Genomic DNA, 6,000 nt, shown 5'->3' with positions numbered 1-6,000 from the left:
TTTTTCACAAAAGGCTCACCATTTGAATTAATTGTCCCCAATTACTCCAACTACTCTCTCCACGTCATTCTCCAAAAGCCCTGTAATAACAGCATGTTTGCTCAAACATACAAGTCAACTTGACTAACCAGCTAGTTACTCCAGTAAAAATGGACAAATTACATTAAGACTTGACCATTAAGAGGTATTAAGAGCCTAAACAAAATTATCCCTCAATATGATTTTGTGGTTAATGCAATCACTTGTACAAACTGGAAATTATTTCTTATGATAAGATTGGCAACCATAGGAAAGATGGAAAATCAATAGAAATACATGTGTAGGAAAATAGAAAATTTTACTGCAGTAATTGATTATAAACTATTGATATATGCTATGTATGTACATATGTACACACATTCACACTCACTATAAACTGATTTTCTTTTGTGGAATTTGCTTTACTAGTGTGGTTCTTTTAAATTTTAAATAAATTCATAAAGAAAATGTTGTAAGATTATTATAAAATAAAATATATCAAGTAGTTTTATCTTAAACATTTAAATGTTCAGTCTCTCTTCTCTTGTGTGTGTGGGGGGGTGCATAACACACATTGTTTTTCATAGTTTGAGAGTTTTATACATGAACATAGTGTGTTCTGATTAAACTCACACTTACTTCTTCCCCTCTGACTCTTTCCATATCCTATCACCACTTTTCTCTCCAAACTTCATGTACTCTTTTTGAACACACTGAATCTACTACGTGGTGTAGAATGTCCACTGAAAAATGGCCTGCCTATCAGCCTGTCTGAAGAAGAAAACTGACTTTCCTACAGCAGCCATCAATTGTCCATATCTCCTCACCTAGAAGACAAATGTTTGAGCCATTTAAAAGTAAGTTGAAAATACAATAACTATATCATCCCTAAATACTGAAAAAAATAATGTCTTTTATAGCAACAAAGAATTCTGATTTTTAAAATTCTTCCCTAAAATATGACCTACCTCAAATAATTTTTCCAATGTACATTCTTGACAATGTTCATATATTTAAAATATGACCCTTATTTTATTTAACAGTGCTTTGTTAAACTAGAAACATTTTCTCAGTGTTTAGGAAAGGAGGGGCAGGTATCAATAACAATCACCCATTACATAAAAATAAACATGACCATTCTATGGGATTTCTTTGAAGTTTACTTCTAAAACATCTTTATGGGGATATTACTACCTCTTAAGATATTACAACATTTTTCGATTGGGTCATAAAACAGATTTTTAAAAATCAGCATATAGCAATCCAATTTTTACAAAAGAAAAATACATTTCTTAGCTTAGACTTAAAATACAGTGACAGTTTTGTCCATCATTCTTCTCACTCTTACTCCATCTTTGCTCTATTTCACCCCCTCCCAAATTTCAGATGTAATGGTGTCTGGCTTTATCATCTCTTCCTCATTTCATATTTATTCTTTCATTTATTTGAAGCAACAGATACTGAAACACAACAACACAGGTTTGGGAATTAGGTGGCCCAGAGTAGACCATAACCCTCCCTCTAGCTAACTAGTGTGATCTTGGGCGATTTGCTTAACTTCTCTGAACATATCTTTTCTCATTTATAGGGAACAAAAAGAACAACATAGATCCTGTGATCAACAGGTCTTTGCCTTTGTTACTTTTCCACTGCTGTGTGATGTGACACCATGTCCATGGTAACTTATGAAGGAAACAGTTCCAGAAGTTTAGCTTCCATGACTATCATAGCAGGGGGCATGGTGCTGGCTGGAGCAGTAGCTGAGAACTGACACCTGGAGATGTGGGTTAGGCAGAGTGCTCACTGAGAATGGCTTTTGAAATCTCAAGTCCTACCCCCAGTGCCATATCTTCTCCAACAAAGCTACAGCTCCTAATCATTCTCAAACAGTTCCAGCAACTGGGGACTAAGTATTTAAACATATAAGTCTGTGGGGGCCATTCACGCTCAAACCGTCAGTCTTCAAACAGTTCCTATCAGGCTTTAGCACACAGAATCACTAGGAAGGTAACTGACAATGCTTGTAAAATGCTTAAAAATAGGGGTCTGGCAAATGTTAAGCTTTTAGTAAGTACTTACCTTAGCAGTATTTGTGTATTAGGTGCAGAAGACACATAAATGGATCTCCCTCTCTTTTTTGTTGTGTTTAAATCTGTCAGCATAATTAAATACACTTCTAATCTCAGGTCATAAGTAATATAAGACTTTTTGTAATCCCCTCATCTTGGAAGACTTTTATTGACATTTACTGAACTCCCATGACCAGTTTACTTTACTTTGCTTATCAAATATTAGTATACTGTACTTTGTGTTTTTATTTGTTTAAATGCTTTGACTCATTTCCTGAAGTGCACTGCCATTTATTAATCTTTTATTTGCCAATACGTTCATGGGTGGGATTTATGCCTATTTGAATTCCCTTTCTTTTATTGGTTCTTGATTGCATTCCATTAAACATCTGAAGGTTCCTTATTTGTGGTGGTTCAATAAAGTTCGATTAAATAAATGAGCAGCAGTCAAGCATTTTAAACCCAAGAAAGCATATATTATTAAGAATGTCATATTTTTCAAAGCAATAAAATTTAAACTTTATTTTAGTTTACTTAGAAGTCATAGGAATAAATGCCCACTTCGTTTGGAGCCTGTGCTAAGTTCTACTTGGTAACTTTTTTGGCGCCATCTTACAGCTATTTCAAGTGAGATTCTTTCATAGTGTACATATTTTTAAAATATTGTCATGCTGTGCCCAGGATAGTTACAGAACTTCCACAGCAAGTGCTCCTTGTTGAAATCCAGGGTTATTAATAATGACAAGTCATTTGGATACTTTAATTAGTGCCCAGCACTATTTCCATTAGTTAATATGTATTTTTAACATCATAGCGCCTAACGACAATCACAGTGTTCATTTCCTTGGCACTACAATTTCTCCACTTGATTGGGTCACCATAAGTTTTGGGGAAACGTATTTTTAAAATTACAAGGAAATTTTCTGTAGATAAAGGTCACATAGCTAATCAAACGACAGTTTAACGCCTTAAACAAAACTTTTTCTCTACTACTCTTAAAATATGTCATTGAAATTCTATGTTTCCCCCTTACACACTTCTATTTCTTGTCTACTAGATTTATTATAAAGGAATTCAAAGAAAGGAATGATGATAGAGCCATCTAGAAGTCTATTCAGAGTCATACATACCCAAACCAATCTTGGTCATTATTAAATCATATAAACACACCAAATTGCCATTGTTTGCAGCAAGTTAGTTCTAATATTTTAGTAATGGAACAGAACATCTTCTTATATTAAAACATTAGAGCATATATCTAATAGATATTAAAAGTATTCATTGAATAATAGGTGAAGATTTTCCATTTTTTTTACTTCCATATCCCCAAAATAGGTAATCAAAGTAGCTGCACAACAAATATTATTTTATAAATCCACAGGTGAATAAGTTCTGTTTGCTTAAAGTCTCCAAGCAGCAAACTGCTCTAAGGGCTGAAAACTATTTTTAATTGTTTTGAATGTAGAGGTACCCAGCACCTGTTCTACTTTTTATTAGGCAAATCCCATCAGGTGCTTAGACAAATTTTCCATAACAATTCTGAATATTTCTGAGAATTCATATGAGAATCGAATGAAATCACCTTTTGCTTTTGCATTTGCATTTACAGGAACTAATTTTGTTTTTCTTCTCTCTACACACTATTTCCCCTCTAACGTGTGCTCATAGGCACCCCATTAAAAGTTATCTACTTGGATACATTGGCGTATAAGACCCTGACTTTTGAATTACCAGAGCGCTGCAAAAGGCAGGCATTTTCATATATGCTCCATTTCTAGTTTTCGTTTGCCTTTGAAACAGAAACCTGACTATGAGAGGCTTAAATTAGTGGGACAGGTGGACTGTCAGCTTAGAAAGTGGCCTCTGGGCCCTGTCCCTAAGGATCTATGACAAGGAGAGCATAACTAATGCCAGGACCAGTATTAAGAGCTAGAAGAAGACATTTTGTCCTTGGTAAGAAGCCCTGCTCATGGTCTAGATTATGACCTGTCTGTTCAATTTGGCAGAATCATAAAATTTTGCTTTAAAATGATATATTCCTCAATGGCCTGGCTTTAGCCTGTATCTCCAGTCTCGGTTTCTACTCTCTTTCTATACCGCATGCCACCATACTTTCCAATGATGTAAATTATATGGGTGAATGTTAGGGAGACATCAAGTGGGTAAGGAAGATGTTTTGGAATAGGGAACTTATAGATGCCATCCTCGTGCCCATTGATAGGAGGGATGCTTGAATCTGGGAGATTTGAATGAAGCGTTGTCTTAAGTGCAGCCATCAGAATTAAGTGCTTTCTCCTTTATGCTCCCAGTGGGTCTTCTCTGAAACTCTGTCAAAGCTTACCATGCTTTACATTCTATTATGCTTAGTAGTGAATTTGGACAAATCTATCTCTGTGTACACGTCCTGTGACTTTTCTTTTGCTGTTCTGGATGATTGTATCAGGGCCTCATACCTACTGACTACACATTGTTCCACTGAGCCACATTCCCAACCCTGGTTTACAATTTTGAACATTGCATTTATTTCCCCATCTTTCTAAAATACATGGGCATGATCAAGCTGAATAGGTTTTTTTCCCTCAAAAAGATCATGCTGTCAGACTCCTGTAGGTGTCCACTGTAGATCCATTCAAGTTTTGCCCTCCCCATCACTGTTCTGCCTATACTCTTCACCAAACAAAATTCCACTATAAAGAGGTAGGTAGATAAGCCATGATTAGGTTGTAGCAAACAGAGTTATATATTCAGACTTAGCTCATATTGAATACTCATTTTACTGATGAGGAGATGGAGACTCAAATAACTTTTAGTAGCTTGCCAAATGTCACACGACTGCATAGTTAGTAAGCAGTTCTGCCAGGGTTGAAATTCAAATCCTCTGACACAAAGTCAAAATCCCTTTCAACAAATGCTGGAACATTTGGATGAGCTCTGCTCACTATAATTCTAATGCTCCTAGTTGTTTCATTGAAATATCCTGTGTCTTTTAGTCAGGCAAAAGTTGAATATTATGAATATATAAGGTTTATTGAATGTACATATTTGTTTCTATGTCTACTTATCTGTGTGACTATATTATTTTTCTATCTCATTGTATTTGTGTTTTCAGGTATTTTAGTGCACTTGCATTTTGTGTGTGTGCCTTTTTTTTTACTTGTGTATTTATCTATTGTTAATCTTCCATATAGAGTTCTGAAGTTCTGACCCCTGATGCTATTTGAAGGAGCATACATGTTGAGTATGTCTCAATTTTCTACACGATTTCCTAGGGTTGTAGCTTAAAGTGGGTCTTGCATTTCAATTGAAAGTCCTCAACTTCTAGTGAAGAAGACTGAAGGCACAGCTATGTGCAAAGCCAAATTGCTAAGCTCCCAGTTAATAAAAGCCTAAGCTACAGTGTGTGTGTGTGTGGGGGGGGGGGGAGTAGGAATACAAACAACCTAAGTTTAAAAGGGAATGAGAGCACTTTTATGCTAAAATAGAACATTGGACCTCAGTAGGTTCTAGAACCATGGCTTTCCCAGAGAAGCAACAGACAGAATTTAGATGAAAAATCAGCATTTAGACAACTGATACTTATCACCCCAAAAAGATGCAGGGCTAGTGGACATTCTCAAAAGCTAACAGGAAAGTCCATCAAAGAAGACAGCAAGAAACCAAAGTTACCCAAGAGAGGAAACCTGCCTCAAAATAGCACAGAAGAGACAACTGGTACAAAGAGGACTAATTGAAGATCAGTTTAAAAAGAGAATATTAAGGAAATTATTCTTAAAACATTCCCAAATTGAACACAATCTTAACTTATACATCTAAAACCAAAAGTCTAAGATATTTGACTGTTCAATTATTAAACTTGAAAGGAAAAAAATTTTTCCAGCAAGCTGTTCAGAAAGAAAATGATATTGCCCGCAGC

This window comes from Arvicanthis niloticus, chromosome X, assembly GCF_011762505.2.
Source record: "Arvicanthis niloticus isolate mArvNil1 chromosome X, mArvNil1.pat.X, whole genome shotgun sequence".
In the NCBI taxonomy this organism is placed as follows: domain Eukaryota; kingdom Metazoa; phylum Chordata; class Mammalia; order Rodentia; family Muridae; genus Arvicanthis; species Arvicanthis niloticus.
Note: the sequence above shows the minus strand (reverse complement) of the source record.